We start from the raw sequence: 14589 nt of genomic DNA, 5'->3' as shown, positions 1-14589 counted from the left end.
GAAAACATTTTTCCTCAATTCCCCTCTCGCTCTCCAACTTGACTGGGCCTGGACTCACTCGAGTTCAGAAGGATGAGAGGGGATCTGATTGAAACATATAAAGTTCTAACAGGGCTGGGCAGGGAGGAGTTTCCCCTGGTTGGCGAGTCTGGAACCAGGGGACCCAGTCTCAGTGGGATACAGGATAGACCATTTAGGACTGAGATGAGGAAACATTTCTTCACTCAGAGGGTGGTCAACCTGTAGAATTCTCTACCACTGAATATATTCAAGAAAAAGAGAGAGATAATTGTTTTGCATTTTAACAGCATGAAGGGAATGGGGAGAAAGCAGGAATATAGCTTTGAGAGAGAGGGTCAGCCATGATCATACTGAATGACAGAGCAGACTCAAAGGGCGAAATGGCCTGCTCCAGCTCCGAGTTTCTGTGTGTCCATGTCTGTGTTGCCTTCAATCTCGGTCCCTGGTTACTGAGTCCTTTACTCATGTAAAAAGTGCCTTCCTACCCACACTATCACTGCCCCAAATAATCTTATACCCCTCTATCAGGTCCCTTCTCAGCCTTCACTGCTCCAAGGAAAACAACCCCAACCTTTCTCATCTTATCTCAAAGCTCACATTCAGGCAGCATTCTGGGAAATCTCCCCGTACCCTCTCAAGTACAATCACATCCTTCCCAGAATGTGGTGACCAGGACCTGTCCTCTTCTCTCTCTCTCTCTTTCTCTATCTCTCTCTCTCTATCTCCCTTTCTGACTCACACCTTACACTTCTTTCTCTCTACCTCTATCTCTCTCTCCCCCACTGTTAATCTCTTTCTTATTCTCTTTCTCTGTCTCAAAGCCACTCCCTCCAACTCATTCCCAGTTCCTCACTCCGTCTCATAATCTCTATTTCTGCATCTTTCTCTGTCTCCGTCACTCGCTCCATCTCTCGCTATAATTGAAAGCAACCAAATGTTATCTGCCCCTCTCTATTCCTCCCTCTCTTTCTCTCCCTCCCTCTCTGCATCCCAATCTACAGTTTCTCTCCCTCCCTCTCTGGCATTCTGTCTCTAACCATACTCATATCTCTCTCTCTCTCTCTCTCTCTCTCTCTCACACACACACACACACACACACACACACACACACACACACACACACACACACACACACACTCCCTCTCTCTCTCTGTCTCGCTTCTCTCTCTTTCTGACAGTGTCCTGGGTGGTGACAGTTGAATGCAGGATAAATCTCCCTCTGCTCTGCACCACTAATGGACATTAACCCTTTACCCCAGAAGGATGCATTTTCCTGGAGTAACTCCCCATTTCCCACATTGACCAGGGTTTGGCCTCGCTCAGGAAGACGGACAGATTCTTGTCAAAAGAAAGGCAATTCTGTGCTGTTGGCCTATTCTCACTGGGGACTGGTTTGGACACAAACCTCATTCCATGAAGGCCCAGCAGAGAGAGGATATCCTCAGGCCATCAGTGTGAGCTGGAGGGACAGGACAGACTCTGACCCACTGACCCATCCTGTACATTCACAACATGTTCCAATCCCTTTCCCTTTCCTTCCACTTCCATGATGAGTCTCTGAGTCAGGCTATTTCACTGGGATGAGGGTTGGACTATCACACAGTTACAACAGAAAGGAACTGACCCCTCACCCAATAGCGACCAGTAAACATGGGCCTCCTTCCTGCTGGAACCTCCAACAGAGACCAGTAAACATGGATCTCCTTCTAACTGGATCCTCCAACAGAGACCAGTAAACATGGGCCTCCTATTCACTGGAGTTTCCAATGGAGACGAGTAGATGACTGAGTTTTTGAAGAAGTAATCACGGAGATAGATAAAGGTGGAGCAGTACACTCTGTCCACATGGACTTTAGCAAGGCCTTAGACAAGGTTCCCCTGGTAGACTGCTTAGTAAAATTATATCACATAGGATCCAGGGAGAGCTCGCCAATTGGATAGAAAATTGGCCTAATGGTAGGAGGCAGAGGCTGGTAAGAGAGGGTTGTTATTCAGACTGGAGGCCAGTGACCAGCCGTCTGCCAGAAGAATCAATCCTGGATCCACTGTTGTTCATCATTTATATGAACAATTTGGATGAGAAAATAGCAGGAACGGTCAGGAAGTTTGTGGCTGACATTAAAATTGTTGGAATAGTGGACAGGGAAGAAGGTTATTCAAGAGTGCAATGTCATCTTGATCAACTGGGCCAGTGGGTCAACAAATCCAGATGGAGTTTAATTTCGATAAATGGAAGGAGTTGCATTTTGGGAAGACAAACCAGGGCAGGAATTACACAATTAATGGTAGAGCCATGGGGAGTGTTGTTGAACAGAGAGACTGAGGGGTACAGGTAAATAGTTCCTTGAAAGTGGTGTCACAGATAGACAGGGTGGTGAAGAGGGTATTGGGCACGCTCACCTTCACTGGTCAAAACAGGGAGTACAGGAGTGGGGACATCATGTTACAGCTGTACAAGGCATTGGGAAGGCCACATTTGGACATTATGTACATTTCTGCTCACCCTGCTATAGGAAGGAAGTTATTACACTGGTTTGGGTAAAATAAAGATTAATTGGAAGGTTTGAATCATAAGGCAAGGATGGATAGGCTGAGATGTTTCCCAGGGAATGCAGGAGATTGAGGGGTGACCTTAATAATCATGAGGTTTATATAATCATGAGGGTCATAAATAAGGTGAATAGCTAAAGTCTTTTCCCCAGTGCAGAGGAGTCCAGTACTAGAAGGAATAGGTTTAAGTCGAGAGAGGAAAGAATTAGAAGGGGCCGGAGAGACAACCTTTTCACACAGAGGATGGTGTGTATGTGCAATGAGCTGCCAGAGGAAGTGGTAGAGGCGAGTACAATTATTACATTTCAAGGACGTTTTTACAGGAATATGGATAGGAAGGATTTAGAGAGGATTGGGCCAAACACAGGCAAATGGGACTAGTTCAGTTTTGGAAACTTGGTCAGCATGGATGAGTAGAGCTGAAGGGCCTGATGCCATGCTGGAAACCTCAATGACTCTATGATGATGTATACATGGGCCACCTTCCCATAGGACCAGTCAACATGGGCCTCCTTCCCATTGGATTGTCCAGTATCTGAGCTGCAAAACCGACATTGTTCCACCACATATGTCTCTTATTTCAATCTCAATCACATTGTCTGTCTCTGCACAGAAACCCTAATTTCTGCTTGTCCCACCTCCTAACTCTATGACTCCAATATCCTCTCCCAGCTTCCTGAACCACATTCCATAAATGCCAGCTTGTCCGGTATGTAGTGGTCTCTTCCCTGTCTTACCATGTGTTGTTCCAGAATGACCCACAACCTCACTGCCAGCCAATTGCTTCCATGGCCTCCCTCCTCCCTCACTCTGTGTCCTGCTGCAGACTCACATTCCCTCCCTCCCCCTTCCATCTTCTGTCTCTGGTGTCCTGCCCATTGCTGCTTCCTCCATCCCACTATTGACAGCAGAGCCTTCAGACCCCTACAACGTGCTCTCTGACCTCCTGCCCTTCATCCCTCCCCCTCTTGATGGCTGTGCTATTGAATATACTGTGCACTTCCATCACTTTTGGTTCACTGTTGCTTTGCCATTGATTTGCTGACTTATTCTGGTACATCTAGTCTGGTCTGTTCCCTGAGTTGGTTTAAGAGCATTTTGCTTGAGAAAACACTTTTCTGTAAACTGGGTTGTCTGTTTCTCCCAGTCTTTGTGTAAAGGTGAGTCTAAGTGTGTGTAAGCTCTTATACAACACAGCCAGAAATCACTGGGCCGATTGTGACAGTCAAATGAGTCCAATGAGTCCCATTTACCCAGCCCTTCCTGTATAATCCTGCAATTGTTTCCTTTTCAGCTATTTCTCCAAATGCCCTTTTGAAAGTTGCTGTTGAATCCACTTCCATTCACCTTGCAGACAGTCATCATGAACTCGCTGGATAAAAATGTTCCTATCTTCTCTCTTGTTCTTCAGACCCTTTCTGAAATGTGTGCCCTCTGGTTACTGACCCTCCTGCCTGGTGAAACAATCTGTCCTGTATTTACTGCATCCAAACTCTCTAATTGTGAACCCCTCATTGAGTTAGACCTATTTCCAGCACAGGGGGAGAACATACAACCTGTCAGGTAAATGCTGTCATTTCATAGAGCAATCCAGTCAGTCCCACCCCCTCCCCTCCTCGACCCCCAGGGCCTTGCAGGTTTATTTCCATCAAGAGCCCATCCAATCTGCCATTGCAATCACTGAGTGTCTTCACCTGCCTCACCTGAATGGGCACTAATTTCCACGTCATTACCAATTGCTGCTAAAAACAAAGTTCTTCCTGACATCCTGTATCTCTTACCGAACAAAATGTAAGGTATTCTCAATGTGAAGATGGGATTTTGTCACCAGACGGACTGTGCAGTGGTCACTCTTACTGCGAGGATGATTCAAGAGAAGAGTGAAAGTAATAGGGTGGTTGTTATGGGGGACTTTAACTTTCCTGATATTGATTGGGAAAGCTATAGCTCAAGTTCGTTAGATGGGTCAGTGTTTGTCCAATGTGTGCAGGAGGGTTTCCTGACACAATATGTAGATAGGCCAACAAGAGGTGAGGCCATACTGGATTTGGTTCTGGGTAATGAACCAGGCCAGGTGTTAGAATTAGAGGTAGGTGAGCACTTTGGGGACAGTGACCACAATTCGGTGACTTTTACTCTAGTGATGGAGAGGGATAAGTGTGCACTACAGGGCAAGAGTTATAGCTGGGGGCAGGGAAATTATGATGCGGTGAGGCACGACTTAGGATGTGTGGCTTGGAAAAGTAAGCTTCAAGGCAAGGGCGTAATTGATATGTGGAGCTTGTTCAAGGAGCAATTAATGAGTGTCCTTGATAAGTATGTACCCGTCAGGCAGGGAGGAAAGGGTCGTGTGAGGGAGCCGTGGTTTAATAAGGAATTGGAATCCCTTGTTAAATGGAAGAGGGCGGCCTATGTAAAGATGAGGCGTGAAGGTTCAATTGGGGCGATTGAGAGTTATAAGGTAGCCAGGAAGGACCTGAAGAGAGAGCTAAGAGCAGCAAGGAGGGGGACATGAAAGGTCCTTAGTTGGTAGGATTAGGGAAAACCCTAAGGCTTTCTATAGGTATGTCAGGAATAAAAGAATGACTAGGGTAGGAATAGGTCCAGTCAAGGATAGTAGTGGGAAGTTGCGTGTGGAGGCTGAAGAGATTGGGGAGACACTGAATGAATACTTTTCGTCAGTATTCAATCAGGAACAGGACATTGTTGTCAATGTGAGTACTGAGTCACAATTAAGTAGAATGGATGGCTTTGAGGTATGTAGAGAAGAGGTGTTGGAAATTCTGGAAAGGGTGAAAATAGATAAGTCCCCTGGGCCTGATGGCATTTATCCTAGGATTCTCTGGGAAGCAAGGGAGGAGATTGTAGAGCCATGAGCCTTGATTTTTATGTTCTCGTTGTCTACAGGAGTAGTGCCAGAACATTGGAGGCTAGCAAATGTGGTTCCCTTGTTCAAGAAGGGGAGTAGGGATAACCCTAGTAACTATAGGCCGGTGAGTCTCACTTCTGTTGTGGGCAAAATCTTAGAGAGAATTGTAAGGGATAGGATTTATGAACATCTGGATAGGAATAATGTGATCAAGGATAGTCAGCATGGTTTTGTGAAGGGCAGGTCGTGCCTCACAAACCTTATTGAATTCTTTGAGAAGGTGACTAAGGAGGTGGACGAGGGGAAAGCGGTAGATGTGGTGTATATGGATTTTAGTAAGGCATTTGATAAGGTTCCCCATGGTAGACTACTGCAAAAAATACGGAGGCATGGCATTGAGGGTGAGTTGGAGGTTTGGATTAGGAGTTGGCTGGCTGGAAGAAGACAGAGGGTAGTAGTTGATGGCAAAGGTTCATCTTGGAGTGCCGTCACTAGCGGTGTTCCGCAAGGATCTGTTTTGGGACCATTGCTGTTTGTCATTTTTATAAATGACCTGGAGGAGGGGTTAGAAGGTTGGGTGAGCAAGTTTGCGGATGATACGAAAGTCGGAGGAGTTGTAGACAGTGAGGAAGGATATGGCAGGTTACAGCGGGATATAGATAAGCTGCAGAACTGGGCAGAAAGGTGGCAAATGGAGTTCAATGTAGCGAAGTGTGAGGTGATTCACTTTGGTAAGAGTAACAAAAAGATGGGGTACTGGGCTAATGGTCGGATACTTGGTAGTGTGGATGAGCAGAGGGATCTTGGTGTCCATGTACACAGATCTTTGAAAGTTGCCACCCAGGTAAATAGTGCGGTGAAGAAGGCATATGGCGTACTGGCTTTTATTGGTAGAGCAATTGAGTTCCGGAGTACTGAGGTCATGTTGCAGTTGTATAAGACTCTGGTGCGGCCGCATCTGGAGTATTGTGTGCAGTTTTGGTCGCCATATCATAGGAAGGATGTGGAGGCACTGGAACGGGTGCAGAGGAGGTTTACCAGGATGTTGCCTGGTATGGTAGAAAGATCGTATGAGGAAAGGCTGAGGCACTTGGGGTTGTTTTCATTGGAGAAAAGAAGGTTTAGGGGTGACTTGATAGAGGTGTACAAGATGATTAGGGGTTTAGATAGGGTCGACAGTGAGAATCTTTTTCCACGTATGGAGTCAGCTATTATGAGGGGGCATAGCTTTAAATTAAGGGGGGGTAGGTATAGGACAGATGTTAGGGGTAGGTTCTTTACTCAGCGAGTCGTGAGTTCATGGAATGCCCTGCCAGTAGCAGTGGTGGACTCTCCCTCATTATGGGCATTTAAGCGGGCATTAGATAGGCATATGGAGGATAGAGGGCTAGTGTAGGGTAGGTGGGCTTGGATCGGTGCAACATCGAGGGCGCTGTATTCTTCTATGTTCTATGTTCTATGATACTGTCATGGACAGATACACCAGCAGCAGGCAGATTGGTGAGGGTGATAGTGAGTATGTTTTTCCCTCTTGTTGGTTCCCTCACCACATGCCCCAAGTCCTGTCTAGCAGCTGAATCAGGTGGAGCTTGACCAGCTTGCTCAGTAGTAATGCTTCTGAGCAGCTCTTGATGGTGGACTTTGAAGTGCCTTACTCAGGGTATATCCTGCATCATTCCCACCCTCAGTGTTCCCTCCAAGTGTTGTTCAACATGGAAGAGGACTGACTGCTTAGTTGAGGTTGGAGGGGAGGGTGGTGCTCTGTGGTAATCAGCAGGAGGTTTCCTTCCCCATGTTTGACCTGCTGTCATGAGGCTTCATGGGTTCCATAGTTAATTGTGAGGACTCCCAGGGCAACTCCCTTATGAATGTACATACCACTGTGTTGCCTCCCCTGCTTGGTCTATCCTCCAGTTAAAAACTGAATGAGGGAACAAACAGGTTTCACAGCTTGGAGACAGAGCTGCTGCTGGATTCTGTTTCTGATCTCTGAGTGCAGGCGTGTGTGTTTGTGAGAGAGTGACTGTCCTTTTTTCCATCACTGTGCTGTTTCTGAAAAGAAAAATCCCATATCCAGCCTCCTGTGCTGTCAGATTCCAGGGAGTGCAGACAGTTCACAGTTTTCTCCCATCTCAGTAACAAACGTCCAGCTGCTCTGAGCTCCTTCTTTCACTTCCTCTCTTGGTGAAGTTTCAACCTTGTGATCTGACAGTCTTTGCAATTATTTTTTACACTGGGGCTTTCTGCTGTGGTCAGAATCTCTAATAATAAGTGTCCAATCAGTGACAATCACAGCAGCTCAGAGCAGTCAGGACTGAGGAGCCCAGACTCACTGTAAAACATATTGGGAAGATAAAAGCCATCCTCTTCATCTCCTGGTACAAATTCCATCCCTCTCCCTGGGAGTCTGCTGCACAACCAGACTCTTTACAATCGTGGCCACATCTCTGCGAATGATCTGAGCCCCATATCCTCCATATTATACAGACCAGCCACTGAAAATCTCAGTCATGCCTGTGGGACTCCAAACATGACAATTCCAATGTTGTTCTGGCACACATAACAGCAATCGCCCTCCATAAACTTCAGTTCATCCCAAATTCTGATGCCTGTATCCAAACTTGCATCAAGTCCTGTTCCTCCAACCTGAAGAAGGGCTCATGCCCGAAACGTCGATTCTCCTGATCCTTGGAAGCTGCCTGACCTGCTGCGCTTTTCCAGAAACACCTTTACAGCTCTGATCTCCAGCATCTTCAGTCCTCACTTTCTCCCTGTTCCCCCAACCTCCTGCACCCTGTGTCTACATTGGCTCCTGGTTCAGCAACACCTTGATTTTCAAGTTCTCAACCTTGTTCGCAAATCCTACTCTGCCCTCCACCCTCCCTATCTCTGTAACCTCCTCCAGGCTGCCTCAGTCAGTGTGATCAGCAATCTTGGATGTATGGCTCTCTGTTTCTCCATCCAAGTCATTGAGAAATATCATAAAAAGCTGAGCTCCCAGCACAGATTCCTGGGGATACCACTATTCACATTATCCGCATTGGAGATGCAGATGACATTACAATAGACATTATCCCTCCTCTCTGCCTCCTCCCTCCAAACTAATTCCTGACCAAAGACAAATACTTTTCTCTAATTGGCTTGAGGTAGGAAGCAGTGGGCAACAGTGGAAGGATGATTGTCAGACTAGACGCCAGTGTCTAATGGAGGGGCTCGGTGCTGGGCCCATTACTCTTTGTTATCTATATCAATAACTTGGATGAGAATTTGCAAGGCATGATTGGGAAGTTTGCAGATGACATTACAATAGACATTGAGGAAGGTTATCAGAAATTGCAGCAGGACCTTGATCAGCTGGAGAAATGGGCAGAGAAATGGCAAAATGAGTTCAGAGAGATAATTCTGAGGTCTTGCACTTTAGGAACTTTAATCGAGGTGGGAGTACCATGGTGAATGGTAAGGCCTTAAGGACTGTAGTGAAACAGAGAGATCTTGGAGTTCAGGTACACGGTTCTCTGGAAGTTGAGTCACAGTTTGACAGGGCAGTGAGGAAGGCTTTTGACACACTGGCCTTCATCAGTCAGGGCATTGAGTATAGAAGTTGGGAAGTTATGTTGCAACTGTACAGAACGTTGGTGAGGTTGCACTTGGAGTATTTGGTCACTTTGTTGTAGGAAGGATATTATTAAACTGGAACGAGTTCAGAGGAAATTTACAAGCATGTTGCCAGGACTCAACAGTCTGAGTTTTTGTGAGAAGTTGGACAAGCTAGAACTTTTTTCTGAGAGTGTAGGAGACTGAGGGTTTTTTTTTAGAAGTGTATAAGACTTTGAGAGACATGGATAGGGTGAATGGACTCAGTCTTTTTCCCAGGGTTGGGGAATTGAAGACAAGAGAGCATCAGTTTTAGGTTAGAGTGGAAAGAATAAAATGGAACCTGAGGGACAACTTGTTTACACAGAGTTAGCGGTGAGTGGAAGTGATTGAGGCAGGTATATTAACAACTTTTAAAAAGGCATTTGGACAAATACATGGATAGGAAAGGCTCCAAAGGAATGGACCAAGTGCAGGGAAATGGGGTTAGCATGGATGGACATTTTGGTCAGCACGGACCAGTGTGGATCAAAACACCTGTCTCTGTGCTGTAGGACTCGATGACTCTTTGACTCTATAATTCCATATGTTTCCATGTTTATGAACAGTCTCTCAAATACAGAAACAAAGGAACTAGGAGCAGGAGTAGGCCATTCAGCCCTTCGAGTGGGCTCTGCCAGTCAATATGACCATGGCTGATCATCCAACCTAGTCCCCTGATCCCACATTTTCCCCATAACCTTAATCCCTTTAGTCCTAAGAACTATACCAATCTCCTTCTGGAAAACATTTAATGTTTTGGTCTCAACCGCTTTCTCTGACAGAATATCCCACCAGCTTCCCAGTATCTAGCTAAAGAAGTGTCTCCTCATCTCAGTCTAAAATAACCTTTCCCTTTTCTTTAAACTGTAATTCCTGGTTCTGGATTCTCCAGACATCAGAAACATACTTCCTGTGTTTTTCTGGTTTTGTCCTGTTCGGATTTTAAAGGTTCCAATGTGATTCATCTAAATCTTCTAAACCCTAGTGAATATAATCCTAACTGATCCAGTTTCTCATCAGATCTAAGTGCTGTCATCCCAGGAATCAGTCTGGTAAACCTTCACTGCCCTCCCTCCACAGCCAGAACTTCCTTCCTCAGATAAGGAGACCAAAACTGCACACAATATAATCATAAAATCACACAGTACAGAACAGGACCTTCAGCCCATTAACTGTGTACCAGTCAAACTACACGAAACCTACACTTTCCAACATGAGGCCCATGGCTTGAATGTTATGACATTTAAACTGCTCACCCAAGTACTTTTTAAAGTTTGTGAGGTTTCCCACATCAACTACACTCCCAGGCTCTGCATTTCAGACCCACACCACCATCTGGGTAAAAAACATTTTCCTCAAAACATCTTGAAACCTCCTATCTTTCACACTGAATGTGAGCCTACCTGTTATTGAGCCTCCCACGAAGGAGAACAGCTGCTTTCTATCCACCCTGTCCATTCCCCTCATAACCTTATACACCGCTATCAGGTCCCCCCTCCACCTTCTCTGCTCTGAAGAAAACAACTCAAGCTGATCCAATTTCTCTTCATCACTGAGAGGTTCCATCCCACACAACATCCTGGTGATTCCCCTCTACACCCCGTCCAGTGCAATCACCTCCTTCCTACAGTGTGGTGACCTGAACTGCACACAGTACTCCAGCTGTGGCCTAACCAATGTTCTGCTTAACTGCAGCATATCCTCCTGCTTTTATAACCAATACCTGAAATGACAAAGGCAAGTGTCCCATATGCCTTCATAACCGCTCTGTTAACCTGTCTTGCCACATTCAGGGATCAGTGGACAAGCACCTCAAGATCACTCTGTTCCTTTGAGCTTTCTCAGGTCAAAGAACAAGGGACAAAGAAAATTAAAAAACAGGAACAGGCCCTTCGGCCTTCCAAACCTGCGCTGATCCAGAGCTTCTATCTAGACCTATCATCAATTTTCCAAGGATCTGTATCCCTCTGCTCCCTGCCCATTCATGCATCTATCTCGATACATCTTTAATGATGCTGTCATGCCCGCCTCTACCACTTCCGCTGGTAAGGTGTTCCAAGTACCAATCACTCTCTGCGGAAAGAACTTTCCACGTATATCTCCCTTAAACCTTTCTCCTCTCACCTTGAACCCATGGTCCCTAGTAATTGAGCCCCTCACTCTGGGAAAAATCCTCTTGCTATCAACCCTGTTTATAGCTCTCATGATTTTGTAGACCTCTAGAAGGTCCTCCCTCAATCTTCAACTTTCTATTGAAAATAATAATGCTAATCTACTCAACCTCTCTTCATAGCTCACACCCTCCATATGAGACAATCCTGGTTAATCTCCTCTGTACCCTCTCCAAGCATCCACATCCTTCTGGTAATGTGACCAGAACTGTATGCAGCATTCCAAATGTGGCCAAGCCAAAGTCCGTTACAATTCTAACATGACCTGCCTACTCTTGTACCCCAACCGATGAAGGAAAGCATGCCATCTGCCTTCTTGACCACTCTATCAACCTGCATTACCACCTTCAGGGTGCAATGGACCCGAACATCCAGATCTCTCTGTGCATCAATTTTCCCCCGGGCTTTCCATTCACTGTATAGTTTACTCCACCATCGGATCTTCCAAAATTCATCAGATCACATTTGCCCAGATTGAACTCCATCTGTCCATTGAACTTTCTCTGCCCAGCTCTCCAACTATCTATATTCTGCTGCATTCTCTGACAGTCCCCTTCACTATCTGCTACTCCACCAATCTAAGTGTCATCTGCAAACTTGTTAATCAGACCACCTATACCTTCTTCCAGATCATTTATATCTATCATAAACAAGAGTGCTCCCAGAATGGATTCCTGTTCTCCATTTTGAGAAACTCCCTTCCACTACTACTCTCTGTCTCCTGTTGCCTAGCCTGTTCTCTATCCATCTAGCTAGTACACACTGGACCCCATGTGACTTTAATTTCTCCATCAGGCTACATGGGGAACATTATAAAACACTTTACTGAAGTCCATGTGTATGACATCCACAGCTCTTCCCTAATCAATCAACTGTGTCACTTCTTCAAAAAATTCTACAAAGTAGGTAAGACATGACATTCCCTGCACAAAATCATGCTTCCTATCACGGATACATCCATTTTCTTCCAAATCAGTATCTGTTCCAGCAGCTTCCCTTCCACTGATGTCAGGCTCACTGCTTGATAACTACCTGGATTATCCTTGCTAATCTTCTTACACAAGGGGACAACATTAGTTCTTCTCCAGTCCTCTGGGACCTCACCGGTGTTCAAGGTTGCTACAAAGATATCTCTTAAGGCCCCAGCTATCTCCTCTCTTGCTTCCCACAGGACCCAGGGGTAGATTCCATCCTGACCTGGGGACTTGTTCACCTTAATGCCTTTTAGAATACTCAACACTTTCTCCCTCCTTAAACCAACTTGACCTAGAGTAATCAAACATCTATCCCCAACTTCCACATCCATCTTTTCCCTCTCCTTGGTGAATACCAAAACAAACTACTCATTAAGAATCTCTCCCATTTTCCTTGACTACACGCATAATTTTTCTCTGTCCTTGAGTGGGCCAACCCACTCTCAGTCATCCTCTTGTTCCTTATATATGAATAAAAGGCTTTGGGATTTTCCATAATTCTGTTTGCTAATGATATTTTGTGACCCCTTTTAGCCCTTTTAATTCCTCATTTCAGATTGGTTCTAGTTTCCCAATATTATTCCAAAGCTTTGTCTGTTTTCAGCCACCTAGACCTTCCTTTTTCCTCTTAGGTAGTCTTACAATTTTACCTGTCATCTAGGGTTCCCTAATCTTGCCATTTCAATCCCTCATTTTCACAGGGACATGTCTGTCCTGCATTCTAATCAACCTCTCTTAAAAAGCATCCCACATATCAAATGTGGATTTACCCTCAAACAGCTGCTCCCAATCTACAATCCCCAGTTTCTGCGGAATTTTGCTCGAGTTGGCCTTCCTGCAGTTTAGCCCTCTTCCTTTCGGACCACTCTCATCTTTGTCCATGTGCATTCTAAAAACTTACGGAATTGTGGTCACTCTTCCCAAAGTAATCCCTGACTGAGATTTCAAACACCTGGCTGGGCTCATTCCCCAACACCAGGTCCAGTGTGGCCCCTTCCCAAGTTGAACTATTTACATACTATGTAAAATCCTCCTGGGTGCTCCTTATAAATTCTGCTCTATCTAAACCTGTAACTTTAAGTGGATCCCCGTCAATGTTGGGAAAATTAAAATCTCCCATCACCACCACCCTGTTGCTCCTACATCTTCCGTAATCTGTTCATATATTTGACCTCTATCTCGCGCTTGCTGTTGGGAGGCCTGTAGTATAGCCCCAGCATTGTTGCTGTACCCTTCCTGTTTCTGAGGTCTGCCCAAGTTGCCCCACAGCTCAAGTCCTACATAGTGCCTTCCTTCAGCACAGCTGTGATGTCCTCTCTGACCAGTAATGCAACTCCTCCACCCCTTTTACCTCCCTCTCGAACCCATCTGATACATCTGTATCGTGGGATATTTAGTTGCCAAGCTTGCCTTTCCCTCAACCAAGTCTCAGTAATAGCAATAACATCATACTACCAGGTACAAATCCAAGCCCTGAATTCCTCTGCCTTACCTACTACACTTCCTGCATTAAAACAAATGCACCTCAGACCACCTCCTTTGCGTTCATCATCTACCTATTCTTACCCTTAGTCATGCTGATTTCATTACCTAGTTCCTTACAGGCTTTAGTTATTACCTCCTTACTATCCACTAACCTCCTCATTTGGTTCCCAACCCTCTGCTACATTATTTTGAACCGTCCCCAAGAACATGAGCAAAAATAGCCTGGAGGACATTGGTTCCTGTCCTCCCCAGGTGCAGACTGTCTGATTTGTAATAGTCTCACCTCCCCCAGAACCAGTCCCAATTTCCCAAAAATCTGAAACCCCACCTCCTGCGCCATCTCTCAAGCCACTCATTCATCCTGTCTATTCTTCCATGTCTACTCTGACACGTACACGGCACTGGTTGCAATCCTGAGATTACTACCTCTGAGGTCCTTATTTTTAATACGGTTCCTAACTCCCTAATTCTGCATGTAGGACTTCATCCCGTTTATTACGTATATCATTGCGGCCTACATGCACCATTACAGCTAGCTGTTCACCCTCCCCCTTCAGAGCTATTCGGGAGTCTCGTTTTCGACCACAGAACCACCTATCTATTCCCCTTACAAAGTCCAAATAAACCACATCCGCTGGCTCCCCCTTATCAAATCCACTCACTACATCCTCAAACAATTCCAGTCGATTTGTTAAGCATGATTTTTCTTTTGACAATCCATGCTGGCTCTGTCCAATTCTGTCACTGTTTTCTCAGTGCTAAGCTATAAAATATTTTATCATGAATTTGAGCTTTTTCTCCACTACAGATGTCTGGATAATTGGTCTAAAATTCCCGAGGGTTAATGCTCAATGTTTCCCTTCATGGGAAAGTAAGGGCTACA

The 14589-nt window shown here is 45.5% G+C and overlaps 1 pseudogene; it reads right to left on the bottom strand.

Annotated features, from left to right (window-relative positions):
• LOC148149223 (centrosome-associated protein 350-like) overlaps positions 1-14589 on the bottom strand; it is a 758453-nt pseudogene that overhangs the window by 160419 nt on the left and 583445 nt on the right.

This window comes from Chiloscyllium plagiosum, unplaced genomic scaffold (assembly GCF_037043375.1).
Source record: "Chiloscyllium plagiosum isolate Xiang-an unplaced genomic scaffold, Cpla_swu_hap1 HiC_scaffold_9, whole genome shotgun sequence".
Classification (NCBI taxonomy): Eukaryota; Metazoa; Chordata; class Chondrichthyes; order Orectolobiformes; family Hemiscylliidae; genus Chiloscyllium; species Chiloscyllium plagiosum.
The sequence above is the reverse complement of the archived record's forward strand: the minus strand, read 5'-3'. Positions and strand labels throughout refer to the sequence as shown.